The sequence below is a fragment of the Metopolophium dirhodum genome, chromosome 6 (genome assembly GCF_019925205.1).
Source record: "Metopolophium dirhodum isolate CAU chromosome 6, ASM1992520v1, whole genome shotgun sequence".
Classification (NCBI taxonomy): Eukaryota; Metazoa; Arthropoda; class Insecta; order Hemiptera; family Aphididae; genus Metopolophium; species Metopolophium dirhodum.
The window spans coordinates 33,021,573-33,037,954 of record NC_083565.1 but is presented as its reverse complement, the minus strand read 5'-3'; positions in this window follow the sequence as shown (position 1 = coordinate 33,037,954).

The window sequence follows — 16,382 nt, the reverse complement described above, 5'->3', positions numbered from 1 at the left end:
TATTTTTTAACATGCACTATTTCAAGGGCTCTTAACCTAAGTCGCGCACCACTCTAAGGAGGAGTGACACAATTTCGTAAGGAGGGGGGGGGGGGGATGTGAAAATGTTTAAAAAGAACACGAATTTATTTAGTTATTTTGTTATGTAGGTAATACATATTAATTAATAGGTATTTCTTAAATTTTTTTTATTATTTTATTTGAAACATTATTTTTAAATATTGGGATCAATAAAACTATTTTTATATAATTACTATTTTATATCAATTAGAATTTGTTTGTAAACCAAGTAATAAATAAATGGTTACCAAGTAAAAAAACCGTTATCTATATTATAAATTTGAATTCAATTTACCGCATTTGCGTCTAGTAGAAACAAACGTACTCACATATTTCGTTCCATTCTGGTTATTAAGCAAGGTGCCTATTTTTATAGATGTCATTAATCTCAATACTTCCAGACTGAACTTTTGGATCGGAGATATGAAGACGCGCGCTGCATTTTGCTTGGCGGAGACGCACAGCTCTGACACTAGACAATATTATATACTCAAAGGGACCGCGTTTCGCCGGAAGAATAAATAATTACGTAAGTTTTGTCCTACTACTCTGTTTGACGCGGTAGACCTAATGTAAATATTTATTGTCAGACAAACTTATATACCCGCTAGACGTAGAGTTGTTATATCCCAGCTTTCATATTAAAAACCAAAAAAATATGTATTTTTATCTTATTTCAATCTTTTTCATCGAATACCAGAATATATTACAGATCATAAAGATACTAGTATTGTGTACTAGATAAGTTTCAATTAGCGAGATGTAGAGAGAGATGGAGATGGAGCGAGATGTAGACGGATGAAGATAGCTGTTTCTTCGACGACAGCGTGTGCTACAGTACAGCTAGGTTTCACTGGAAGAGTCGATGTTTATGCGTAAGTTTGTTTTTATATTATTTTGGTCTTACATTTACTTTTTAGACTTGAATTAAATATTTATTGTCGCGGAAAATCTGTTAACTAAGTAACGTAGAAGCATATACGTTTACTACTGCCTACCAAAGGTGCAATGTATAATAAAAATAAATTATACGCCATTCCGAACAATCCAAACGCTGTCTTACTCGTAGTCGAGTTCTAGTTGATAACTGACTTGTGAATAAATGTAATTTTTGTTAGGTATAAAAATAAAACTAATAAACCCTTGAATACAACATTTAAAAATACAAACTCTGTGTAATAAAAATTAATATTAGGTATTTATTGGTAGGTTTATATAATATCTGTAGACTGTAACGCATAGGTCATTAGAATATTGTAGAACATTTTACTAGAACGTTTCAGTGTTTTGAAGACTAAGTTTCGTAGCAGATTTTGATTCTGTCACGGGGTATGTGTTCTCTTATTTCTCAGTAGGTTTTTTTTTATTATAGTTAATTGATCAGGGGATGTATTGCCCGAAAATTATCAATATTTGTATTGTAACTATACTGGTATAACACTATTCGGGCTATCAATAAAGTCGTGTTCAAAATTAAAAAATTGGTGAGGTATGATATTTTTTTAAGCAATTCTTTCGAGTAGGGAATTCGTTCAATGATATTTAAATATTTTCACCGATAATCAAGTACGATGACTTGTAGGTAACTAGAGACTGAGTGAATAGGAATTAGGAAGTGTGTGATATGGCGAAGATAAGGAAATGGATCAACAGGATTTCAGAATGTTTGGTGTATGAAAGGGAAAGATGAAAAAGAAATGTAAGGTTAGAGTAGGTAAGTGGAGTGAGAGTAGCAGATATGAGAATAATAAGTAAGGTGTTAAGGTACAAAAGAGGATAGAATAAGAAATTAATTAATTAAGGGTAGTGTAGGGTAGTGTACATATTGTAGTGAAAACAAGAGAGAATAGGTTTAGGTGGTTCGGTCACTGTATGATAAGTGATAGTGAGAGTGGCTGTAGAAGTTAATTTACGGGAGAAATGATGGACGAGAAGACTGAAGAAGAGATGGATAGACAGAATACCGATCATATGGAGGTGTGGAATGAGAGTGGCTGAACCTGTATATAGCTGTGAGAGACGGGGGAAGAAAAAGTGCAAAGGTAGAATAGTTATGTTAACAATGCCGAATACGTAGGAAAAGATCTTGAATTGCAAAGGCCCTATTGACTCTTTGGCTTCAACTAACCATAGGTTTACCTAACTAACCTTCTTATGACTTATTAGGAAACATTGAATAAAAAGACCCTGAGTTGCAGGTTTCTGAACTTAAGTGTTTGATTATCAAGTTGATCCTTTGATTGTTGACACCTTAATCCATGCTATGGATGAACCCCATAGATAATAAAGATATCGATAGTCCACGCCTATGTTAAATACATTTGAGGCGGCGTTCCCGGAGGGGAAGGCTATTGAGGCTACTTTATATTGATAGTCGATAGTCGATACTCGATATAAGTATACTTTATTTGGCCTCAATTTATTGTTCCCCTTGAAGACCGCTGATAAGACCATTATGTCCCATCCATATCTTTATTATCTATGATGGAGCCATACCCAGCTCACTCGTGTAAACTTGTTGCCGGTTGGGATGTCAGCGCACTATTTGTTTTCCATCTTTGACCCACGCGTAGCATACCAAATGTACGATTAAGAAAACACAAAAATGATTGGGTCAGAGAGAGAAATCAATGGTGCGCTAAAAATCTGACATCCTCTTAGTGCTATCAAGTTGAAGAAGCAGTTGATTGTTGACAATTTGACATTTAACATTAACTGTGGTAGGTATAATGATTGGAAGTAAAAGTAATTAGCAGGGCTGTGAATTTAATGCAATGAAAAAGTGTTAAATATTTGCCTGCATGTATGCACTAAAAACAGGCAAATATATGCACCGAAATATTCAAAAATATGCACTTAAAATTCAAAAAAATACTGAATGAAAACGTTTTCATTAAAAATTTTTTAAATTAATAAATTATAATTCAAATTGGTTTACAAAAAAAATTCTTTATTTACACACTTGGTAGATAGGTATGTAGGTAGGTAACGGATGAACCGAAAATATAAAAACATTTTAAGAAAATAAGCATAAATACGAAGAAATCATGAAAACATGCAATTATATTAACTAACAAAAAAAAAAAACCCATATTGGTAACGGTGTTGTAATAATAAGGATCTCCCCAAAAAAAATATGTACTAATAGTTCAAACAAATCATAAAAGCCAACTGTAATAAATATTAATTTATGAAAAAGTATATTAAAAAGCATTATTATTATAAATGAAACAAAACTTTGAACTATGGACCGTGACATAATATAGGTATTTCTATATTTTTAGCTCCATAATTTCTGTTAAAATATTAGGAAAATGTATATGTATTAAGTACCGTAAAAGTGCTAAATTTGAGCTATTACTTAAAATATTATATTCATAACAAATTATCATAGAAGGTTAGGTACTGTTATTCCACATACTTATTATAGTTTAATTTAACTACAACATTCTAGTAGAGTCTGATAAAATTTGGTTCCACGACTTTGATCATACAAACTTTAAATACTAAACTATGGGTCTGAAATTTAGTTTATATAGATGTAAATAATTCAAAACATATATTGCTTCAAAATATAAAAATAAAGTGTCTTGTATTGTAGTAGGTTGGTAACTTTCAAAAAAAAAAACTAAAAAAAATCATACTTTAAATCTATGTATAATATACGTATATTGTAATAAATGTTCAAATGTTTACTATAGTACATTATAAAAAATTAACTTAAGTTCAATATAATACATTATAATTGGTGTTCAAATAAACATTTCATACCAAAAATTTTGTTAATTCACACAGTCTCTCTTCAATTTTAAATTTTTCTTCAAATTATCTACAAAATATAAATGTAGTATTTAATCATTTATCTAAAAGAGATGTGCCGGGTCGCCACATTACTATATCGAGGGGCCATGGTTCAAGTGTCGTCCATAAATATCATAACATATATTATATTAGAAATACAAACTTAATATTTCACTAACAGTAAATATTATAAAAAAATATTACGAAATGTACTATACTCATATTATATTATGATTGTATTAGTTACAAACTCTTGAATTAAGAGTTATGTGTGAGGATTTAATTGATTTCCTAAAAGGAAATGTCTCAAGGTTTCCTCAGTAAGTTGAGGGACCGTAGTTAAAGTGCTGTCCACCAATAAAGTACCCGAAAAAAAAAAAAAAAACGATTAATTCAAATATAGAACTTATATCATATACTTTTATCAATTGTGTTAGCCACGGTCTTGTGTAAATGATATTGTCTTATGTTTTCCCAATCTAATTATACAAAATACTGAAAATTAATGAAATCACAAATATTAGTACAATAGAGAGACTGTGCATTGATTTACAAATTTGTCTTAAATTTACTTTTTGCATAGAGAATAATATGAAGGTGGGCTGAGCTTTTAATATCAGAGTATGGGGGACAGGGCTGGGAATTCATATTATGAATTGAAATTAGGGTTCTAAAAATTCATGAAATTTATTTTTGTTAAAATATTTCATTTTAATGAAAAATTAAATAAAATATTTTTTTTTAAATTGTAGTAAGAAATACAGTTAATTTTTACTTAGTAAGGTAGATATTTATTGCCTTTGTGTATAAGTATAATATACCTATATGGCTAAATAATATGAATCATAATGTATACATATAACTATATAAGTATATAACATATAAGATATAAAATATTAAAATATATATACATTTATTATAATGTAATGTATATGAAATATGAATAAATTGATATAATGATTATGATATATCAATATCAGTATATCACTTAAAGTATTGTTTTTTGAGTTCAAATAAAAAACAAATTCATGAAATATAATTATTGGTATTATATTTATAAATAATAAATAATAATTATAAAACTTTAAAAATATTAACAAAAATAAACCTCTCTTTGGCAACTGTGTATGATTTAAAAATTAAAATAATAAATATAAAATTAAAATAAAACCTATAGTATATTAGATATAAATCAAAATATATAATAAAATAGGTCGAGATTTAAAATTTTATTTTTAATTCGGATGATACCTCATTAAAAATACTATCTATACCAGATCTTGATCCTTCATCATTTGAATCAATTGAATCTGTTTCTATTTCCAAATCACTAATTGAGTTTTTCTTGTAATTCTGCTAATTCATGATCAAAATTTTCTACATCTGGAGTTGGATCATTTACAAGTAAATCATTTATTTTGTCTGGTTTTTCATACTTATACATTTACTTTTTTGTTTCCTTCATTCATTGTCACTTGACGAAAACATTTGTGAATTAAACTTTTAACTTTACCCATATTAAGTTATAAATTATATATATAACTATTATATAACAATTAACTCATAAATTAAAATAGATTATTTTTTTTTTATTAAGTAACCCGCGGCAACATAGGCCATTGGGTGTGGGAAGGGCACTGTAGGTTTTTTATATTGGGTAGGTTGATACACGTGTGTTGTGTTTGGCAGAATTTCTAATGGGGCATCCGTAGGTTTCTGCCGTAACCCGGGGTGGGGGGATGGCGGTACTTGTTCTCCGGACACCGTAACTTGCACGGAGAAAAATGCCGAGGACCGAACTTGGACCGGCTGTGCCGAATCCGTCGCGTTAGACCGCTCGGCCACCTCGTCCCCCAATAGATAATTTATTAACACGTTAATCGTAATAACTTTATATATTTATACCTTATACGTTTTGTAACGCTAACGTCGCTACTCGCTAGCACAAACACACACAAGTCACAAATACTGAAATACCCAATGGCCAACGGTGTTATTGAATATGCGGTAGCGGTATTTCTATTTCCGTTATTGGCGAAGAAAATGTAGATATTATCATGATTTTCTTTATACAATATTCTATGTTTATACTTCATTAGCTGATATTGTCATATGGATGATAAATATGAAATCAGTGTGACCATATAATTATGACTTTATTATGGACATACCAAAAAACACACCATTTTGAAAAAAAAATATTTTTCAATATTTCATTGAAATATTTCAAGGAGGGTGAAAGTTTCAATTTTGAAATATTTCAAAGTGAAAATTTCATGTGAAATATTTCATACTCATAACCCTAATTGAAATATTTAAATAATAATAGAGATTCGTTGATTGCATTTATGTGCTTCAAATTGTTTACACGAGTGAGCTGGGTATGGCTCCATCATAGATAATAAAGATATAACATAATGGATAGGACATAATAGTTTTATCAGCGGTCTGATCTTAGAGGGGAACAATTGAGGCTTCATCCATAGCATGGATTAAGGTGTCAACAATCAAAGGATCAACTTGATAATCACTTGAGTTCGGCAATCTGTAACTCAGGATCTTTTTATTCAAAGTGTCCTAATGAGTCATAAGAAAGTTAGTTAGGTAAACCTATGGTTAGTTGAAGCTATGGTGATGATAGACGACTACCATCACCGGTCGTGAGCTTTGCGATGATCTTTTCCTACTAACTATCAAGGTATTCGATATTGTAAACATAACAATGAAAGAAAATATTTAAATATTATTAATTTGGTTAGGTTAGGTTGGGTTGGGATAGGGCAGGAAATTAGATGTTAACTAATTATCATAGTTTTTAACACGGTCTTAAAGAATGTCAGCAAGAGTTGTACCAGTATAGTTATTAAAAACTTAAATACAGCCAACATTAAATAATGATTTTTTTACCACAACTAATTATAAAATGTATTTTAAAATATAACAAAATATTATTTAATTAGGGTTTTATAAGGTTTTCAATACTTATGAGTTTTTGTAAATAGAAAATGTATAAAATCAATAGTTTGAATTTAATATATGGTTTTGTGTTTTAATATTCTATTGTCAAAGAATTCTCAGATTTTCCTTTCCACATTTTTTTACATTGTACTAAATCTAATTTTTTTCCGCAAATATTTACAAAGACTAAAACAGATATCTGACTATGTTTTTATTTGCATTTAGACTTTATAGTTTGTAATTTAATATTGACTGTAGACCCACCAAACACAATATTATTTTAAATTAAACATTTTATGTCCTTAATAAATAACAATCACATAGTAGAGTCCGTGCAGGACCTTTTATCATTTAATTTCTTTGCATCCTTTATAATTTACATTTATTTTTATACATTTTCTAATACATATATTACCCTGATACACCTCTGATCATAATAACTGTTTGCATTATTATAATGTAAACAACACCTAGTTTTTGGATTGTAGTTAATATGTATTGCAGTATTTAGCTTCCAGCGTATTCTTTTGTTTGGTGTTATTTCACCCAGATTACTCAAACAATTTTTTTTTCACTTCAATCAACTCTAGTAGATTTTTTTGTATAAACATTTTTCAAGATTAACCGGCTATACCTGGGAGTACGCTGAGTACCTGTGTACATAATATATAATTTGAAAAGAGACTGGCTACGTTCTCTCACGTTCCCCATTTAATTTATTTTTTTATATATTTAACTTTTTTTGATTCTTTTATATATATCTTTTTTTAAAACATTAACAACTTGGTGCCATATGATTTTTTTAAATTTTTTATCTGCTTCTTAAAATGCGTTTGCCTGCGGTAGCCCAAGTTCCCCTTTCAATTTTTTTTCATAATTTTAATTCAATTGATTATTAATATGAATATTTTCAAATTTGTAAGCCTTCAGAAAATTTTTTTCTGTCATTTAATTCTTATCTAGATATTTCTATATAAATTTATTAAACACTGACAAGCCAGCGCCAACACCCTCCTTCATATTTTTTTTTTAGAAATGTAACTTTAGTTGAATATTTTGTGTTGACTTGAATATTGATAACTTGGTGCCTGTAAATAACCATTCTTTAATGAACTAAATAACCCTTATCTTTAATGAACTAAATATTTTAAATAATTTTTTCTGTTTAAGATTCTTGGCATTTTAATTTGTACTTTGTAATGTATATTCCTACATTTAAATTTTTTCAAAATATTTTTTGGTTTCCTAAAATGCATTTGCCTGCGGGCGCCAACGCCCTCTATCAATTTTTTTTTTATGATTTAACCTCTAGCCAAATTTATTAAACATTGACAATCGGGTACCCTTGAATAATCCTTATCTTAAATTAACTAAATATTTTAAATGGTTTTTTCTGTTTAATATTTTGGGCATTTTAGTTTGAACATTGAAATGTATTTTTCTTCCATAAAATTGTTTCAAAATTTTTTTTTGGTTTCCTAAAATGCATTTGCCCGCGGGCGCCATCATCCTCCTTCAATTTTTTTTTTTAGTAATGTAACTCTAGGTGAATATTTTGTATTGACTTGAAAATTGATAACTTGGTGCCCTTTGAATAATCATTCTTTAATGAACTAAATATTTTGAATAGTTTTTTCTGTTTAAGATTTTGGGCATTTTAGTTTGTACTTTGTAATGTGTAATCATACAGTTACATTTATTAAAAATTTTTTTTTTCCTAAAATGCATTTGCCTGCGGGCGCCAACACCCACCTTCAATTTTTTTTTATGATTTTACCCCTAGCCTATTTTTTTAAACATTGGCAATCTGGTACCTCTTGAATAGTCCTTGTTTTATGAAATAAATATTTTGAATAGTTTTTTCTGTTTAAGATTCTGGGCATTGTAGTTTGTACTTTGTAATGTGTGTTCATACAGTGAAATATTTCATAATTTTGTTTTGGTTTCCTAAAATGCATTTGCCTGCGGGCGCCAACACCCTCCTTCAATTTTTTTTTTTTAGTAATGTAACTCTAGTTGAATATTTTGTATTGACTTGAAAATTGATAACTTGGTGCCCTATGAATAATCATTCTTTAATGAACTAAATATTTTGAATAGTTTTTTCTGTTTAAGATTTTGGGCATTTTAGTTTGTACTTTGTAATGTGTAATCATACAGTTACATTTATTAAAAATTTTAATTTTGTTTCCTAAAATGCATTTGCCTGCGGGCGCCAACACCCACCTTCAATTTTTTTTTATGATTTAACCCCTATCCTATTTTTTTAAACATTGGCAATCTGGTACCTCTTGAATAGTCCTTGTTTTATGAAATAAATATTTTGAATAGTTTTTTCTGTTTAAGATTCTGGGCATTGTAGTTTGTACTTTGTAATGTGTATTCATACAGTGAAATATTTCATAATTTTGTTTTGGTTTCCTAAAATGCATTTGCCTGCGGGCGCCAACACACTCTATCAATTTTTTTTTTATGATTTAACCTCTAGCCAAATTTATTAAACATTGACAATCGGGTAATCTTGAATAATCCTTATCTTTAATGAACTAAATATTTTAAATAGTTTTTTTTTGTTTAAGAGTATGGGCATTTTAGTTTTTACCTTGTCTTGGTAATCATACAGTTCAATTTATTCAACATTTTTTTTTGGTTTCCTAAAATGAATTTGCCTGCGGGCGCCAACACCCACCTTCAATTTTTTTTTTATGATTTAACCCCTAGCCAAATTTCTTAATCATTGACAATCGGGTACCCTTGAATAATCCTTATCTTTAATGAACTAAATTTTTTTAAATGGTTTTTTCTATTTTATATTTTGGGCATTTTAGTTTGTACTTTGTAATGTATATTCCTACAGTTAAATTTTTTCAAAATTTTTTTTTTGGTTTCCTAAAATGCATTTGCCTGCGGGCGCTAACACCCTCCTTCAATTTTTTTTTTAGTAATGTAACTCTAGTTGAATATTTTGTATTGACTTGAAAATTGATAACTTGGTGCCCTATGAATAATCATTCTTTAATGAACTAAATATTTTGAATAGTTTTTTCTGTTTAAGATTTTGGGCATTTTAGTTTGTACTTTGTAATTTATTAAAAATTTTTTTTTGTTTCCTTAAATGCATTTGCCTGCGGGCGCCAACACCCACCTTCAATTTTTTTTTTATGATTTAACCCCTAGCCAAATTTTTTAAACATTGACAATCTGGTACCTCTTGAATAATCCTTATCTATAATGAACTAAATATTTTAAATAATTTTTTTTGTTTAATATTCTGGGCGTTTTAGTATGTATTTTGTAATGTGTATTCTTACACTTAAATTTTTTCCAAATTTTTTTTTGGTTTCCTAAAATGCATTTGCCTGCGGGCGCCAACACCCTCTATCAATTTTTTTTTTATGATTTAACCTCTAGCCAAATTTATTAAACATTGACAATCGGGTACCCTTGAATAATCCTTATCTTAAATTAACTAAATATTTTAAATGGTTTTTTCTGTTTAATATTTTGGGCATTTTAGTTTGAACATTGAAATGTATTTTTCTTCCATAAAATTGTTTCAAAATTTTTTTTTGGTTTCCTAAAATGCATTTGCCTGCGGGCGCTAACACCTTCAATTTTTTTTTTATGATTTAACCCCTAGCCAAATTTTTTAAACATTAAAATCTGGTTTTTCTTGAATAGTCCTTGTTTTATGAAATAAATATTTTGAATAGTTTTTTCTGTTTTAGATTCTGGGCATTTTAGTTTGTACTTTGTAATGTGTATTCCTACTGTTAAATTTATTCATCATTTTTTTTTGGTTTCCTAAAGTGCATTTGCCTGCGGTCGCCAACACCCACCTTTAATGATGAAAAAGTAGGCAAACTAAAATTGAATATTGTTTTGTTTTTATTAAGTTCAGTTACCATTTAATATGTATTATTATGTATTCTAATTAATTTATAGTATATTTATTGTTTTAAATTTGCTTTTATTGTGAATTAATTTATATTTTAGATATATTTTTTGTGACTGCTCGATCATATTTGTCATGTTCTCGAGAGTCATGTGGCCGCCTCGAACATTTCACGGTCGCCAACCACGGACCGAGACCCAAAAGCCGGAGTGCTGTGGATTTTTTTTTAATATCTAAGAACGGGAATACATTTGACCCAGTAATAGGAAAGGTGACCGACGGTGAAATAATAACACCTCAATTTGGGGAAAAATATATATATATAAGTTTATTTGAATAAATTTTGGATTGAAATTGGTGCCGAGAAAGCCGAAGGCATAAAACTCGGTCAAAGTAAATTATAAAGATAATAATAATACATTTTAATAATAATAATATAAAATATAAACATTACTCACCACACGGCTCCGACGGAGCGGTTTACCGGTGGGAGGACAACAATAATGTACCATAATAATAATAAGTATAATAATAATAATAATATAATAATAATAATATCGTAATAATACCCTTAAAGTACCGGCCACGGTGAGAATAATAATAAAGATGTACCAAAACGTTACCAGTAAAATAGTGTGTGTCCTGTGCCGCCCTTCGGCGCATCAGCGAAACGCTTGCTACTCGCTCATGGTACCGGGAGCTCAGACGGGAAAAAAGGTAGTGGTGGCTTTTGCTGGTGTCGGTCAGTACTTTGCGATCTTTGGTGGCACGGAACTCGACAGGTGAGGGAGGGGGTCACATACGTACAGATAACATGAATGGCCGGTACTCTGGGCCGTGGGTACTAGGAGGGGAGCGTGTGTGCGACTGCCGGAACGGTGGTGCAGTATTGGATCGGCGGAGACTGAGGCGCGCGGGATAGTATTTCTTGTCCATCTCGTCGCATTTCGCGCTCCTACGGTACCTGCTAGTACAATTATAAATTATAATAATATTGGTTTGCGTTGGACGTCACAGAAACCCCCCCATGAAAGTTCGATACATCGGAGAGAGCTTTCATGGATGACGATGTTTGAACGCAAACTTAAATAATAATCGGTAATAATAATTGACGGGAATTTCATACGAGAGATGTGTTCGATCCGTTCTTATGATACCTGAGTGCTAACAATGACTTCAGCCTGCTGCAATGGTGAACTGATCGGTTCGTAGAACGGACGGAGGTGGACAATATTGTAAGTCCCAATAGTTCTGTTGGTGTTTGGATATGCCAGAGTATATGCATTGTCTTGACGGCGGCTGGTGATCACGTAGGGCCCTTTGTATAGCAAGAAAAATTTTTGTATACATTTGTCGGATGAACTTAGGCGATGCGTTTTCACCAACACGCGGGTACCGATGACAAATGATAGGGATACGACTTGCTTGTCATGGCGGTGTTTTCTTCTTTCGGAATGGGTGAGCTGGATCTCTCGGGCCATGGTCAGTTTAGTTCTCTGTGCTAGAGGAAGATGAAGAGGGAACGAAACGACATTTCCGAATGGGTTACATTGTTCGACGGAAAGATAAGCTCTTGTGGGGTGTGGCCTGTTGACTCATGGACTGTGTTGTTTAACACCCATTCAATGTACGATACGTACCGTGGCCACTCGGTATGGTTTTCGTGGCAGTACGCCCTGAACATGCGTCCGAGTTCTCTTATTACTCTCTCAGCTGGATTGGACTGGGGATGGTACACAGACGTCATTGTTGGCGGTACACCGAGGGCTAACAACCGATTCTGCCACACGTTGCTCCGGAACTGTACACCGTGATCGGATACGATGCATCGGGGTTTACCGTATGTGGATATATAATCATCAATCATGCGATTGGTTACCGCGACAGCGGTGGCCTTCTTCACTGGGTATAGACGGACGAATCGGGAGAAGTTATCTAGTACGACAAAAATATATCGGACTTGGTTCCAACCCGGAGGGAGAGGGCCATATAGATCGACTTATACACGCTCGAGTGGGACATCGGCCAGAACAGATCGCATTTTCCCTTCTATACGGACTGTGGACGCTTTAGTCTTCTGACACAACACACAACTTCGGACTTCTTCCCGGATACGTGACTGAAAGCTTTTGAAAAAAACAGAAATCCCGTATGGCGAGTATACACTTCTTTGGTCCGACATGGCCAAAATGACGATGCACCTGAGTGATCAGTTCTTCTACCCTGTTGATGGGGATGTTAACCAGCCATTGATCAGTAGACTTGTGTCGTCGATAAAACAGTACCCCCTCTACTAAGCTATAGTGTTCGAGATACGGGGTCTGCTGACTCTGGGGGTCTGTCAGCAACTGTTGAAGTCTATCGGGTTAGGGTCCTCCCTCTGGGACAAGCAAATTGATTTGAAAGACGATATTTGACGCTCAAACTCGGCTTGAACCTTTTTTGACGTGATTGTTAAAACACATGGACAACTGGATATCACCTTCTCCGTCTCCTCTCTTCCGGCAGGACTTCTGGATAGAGCATCAATAACATTATCTGAGCCGGGGATGTGTTTTACTTGTAGATTGAACTCTTGAAGGTGTAACGTCCATCGAGTTAATCGAGCGTTTCGCAGGCGACATTGGAATAAAAAAGTTAAGGCTTGATGATCAGTCAGGACAGTGACTGGGTATGCTAGGATGAATACCCGAAACTTCTCACAAGCAAAGACTATAGATAACAATTCCAATTCTGTTATGCAGTAATTACGCTCAGCGGTGTTTAACGTGCGGCTATCAAAAGATATGGTACGTCGGTCTCCGCTTGGAGAGATTTGAAACAGCTCAGCACCGAGTCCAACTTTACTCGCATCAGTCTGAAGGTAAAACCTCTGGTCGAAATGTGGATGTGACAGATATTGTTCTGTGAATGATTCACGGACCGCATTAAATAGCTTCAGCTATTCATACCCAAAACGCCAAGTGCAATCTTTTTTGATGAGTTCAATAAGCGGGCTTATAATTGAGGCATGGTGACACGAAAATTTCCGATAGAAATTACAAAAACCAATAAATGATTGTAGCTCTTTTTTATTCCGAGGTTGGGGAAACTCACGAACGGCTTGAAGCTTTGACGGATCCATAGACATCCCAAGTGGAGTCACGATGTGTCCGAGGAACTTGATCTTTTGTCGGAGAAACTCACACTTGAACAATTTCAATGTCATTCCTGACATGGATATTTTCTTAAACAAAGCGGCGAGGCGTACAAGATGGTCGTCAAACGAGGTGGATGAAATTAAAACGTCGTCGATATATATGTGCAGATCGTCTAGGTTGTTGTCTGTCCCATTGATTTTAATGTTTAGCACAGCCTCTAGTGCTTTGCCGAATGCTGTATTCGAAATGTTTAGACCGAAAGGTACGACGCAGAACTGATAGGTCCGCCCTTCAAAAACAAACACTGTGAATTTACGTACTGTGGGATGTAACGGCACTTGCCAATATCCGGCACTAAAATCCAGACTGGAGAAAATTGTTTTCCCCCCGAACCGAGCTAAAAGTTGGTCAAGTGGAGGGGACGTATCGCGCATCGGTAAAATTAACCGATTCACGCGTCGGGCATCGAGACATAAACGAACTGACCCATCCGCTTTCGCTATACATACAATCGGGTTGCAGTAAGGGGAGGAACATCGTTCGACAACCCCCCAGGAGAGCATTCGTTGTAGTTCCTTTTCAACAGCAGGTCTACGGGAGAATGGTATTGGGTATGGTTTCACTTTGAAAGGTACATCTTCTGATACTTCAAAACAGCAACTGTATAATTTGTTTAGCCCAGGTCGATCATCAAAAATGCTATGATATTGGTCCAGTAGACTTATGAGCTTTGATCGTTCCTTATCCAGTACCTCTTGGAAATTTACTATACACTCGGGCCATGGTTTTGCAAGTGGATCGGTAACTGGTTGTGTATGATCGACACAGACCAATGGGTCACACGGAACGGATGTCAGCGTAGAGACTTGCTTTACGAAAGAAATGTCAGATATGCAGTGTTCCTCCATTGCAGTAGGCATGAGTCGGTCTAGTTCATGATGTACGATGATCTGGGTTATCTGGGTAGATGTGATATCTCCGATCTCTGGTCGGAATGGCGAAACGGTGTTCCATTTCGGGAACTCGACCTGGTGGGTTACATAATTCAAAACGACACCGTATTGGGTAAGCCAGTCATCGCCGAGAATCATTTCAGTGGAAAGATGGGGAATAACTAGAAAAATCCCTGGAGCTTCATGTCCAAACACACTTAGTGGTACATACACTTGCCGGGTGATCTTCTTACTTCGACCTTGGATGGCGGTGGAAATAGTGACCCCCGTTACGGGAAGCGTAGACAGTTTCGATGCGGTGTTAGTTTGACTCTTCAGGGTCGCGAAAAATTGTTCGGAGACCGCAGATATGGACGCACCAGAATCCAACAGTGCGGACGTACTTATTCCGAAAATTTTGACGTGAAGCTCAGGACGTTTCCCAGTGCGTTCAGGAAAATCAATGGGAGACGAAAATGGTTGATTGCAGGCAGATGGGTTTTGGCTCTCGTCACGTGCTGCAATCACTGGCGAGAAGCTTCCTCGTTTCCCGACACATTTAATTGATGAATGGGCGCCCCGGCTGTAGTCGCAGGCTGATTCCTCGGTGGCTGCCCTCGATTGTACCCTCCGCGATAGCCTTGTCGGTTGTCCGGTGCCCTCCGTTCGTTTTGTTGATTGGGTTGAATATTGTTGTGATGTGGTCGGTGATCATCCTGACGTGGCTCGCAGAACGATGTGGACTCTTCGAATTCAGTCAAAACAGCTAACAATTCGTTTGTATCACGTGGTCCACGTATTCGTAGGGCCATACTAAGGGGAATCGGATAGTGTTGTATTATTGTCGAAACTAAATCAATTGGGTCAATGGGTGGTGACAGATACTTTGCCCCGGCAATCCATTGCATGGCGTGCGTTGCGAGACCATCGTATCTCGTGTATTGAAATGGCCGAAACACCTCGTTGCGAGTCTTACGTTGAGTCGCAGTGGACCAAAAACGTTGACGGAATAATATTCGGAAATCATCGTAGCTCGGAGGGGTGGGGATTAGTGAATCAAACCACAGACGAGCATCTCCATTAAGTCTACGTTGTGCAGAAATTAATTGTTGGTCTGCTGACATTGGAACATTCTCAAAATATACATCAAGCTGGTGGATAAAACGTTCTGGATGGATGGAACGGGTTTGTCCTGAGAATTCCGACACAGCATCGTTGAGGCGTTCTTGAGACCCAAAAAATGACGAATGACCCTGACCTGTGGTATTCAACATTGTATAATTACCCACGGGATTCATTGTTGATGATGTAGGTATGGTGTTTCCCTTAAATGATTGAAAACCTCGGGACATATCTGGCGGTGCTGGGGTGTGCGTTGGTAACCCAGCTGCCTCATTGGCGGGTGGTGTTGGATGTGGTTGTTCGACAAAACGGTTCAACTCACTCCGGATTGTACGAACATCGTCCTTCAGCGAGATTATACGAGGACTCCCGGGTTTTGGTGCCTTACGAGATTATACGGTTGGTGTTGCGTCCGATAGTTTCATTCAGTTTAACCGTTTGATGTTCAGAACGGGCCATGTCGTCTTCTAATTT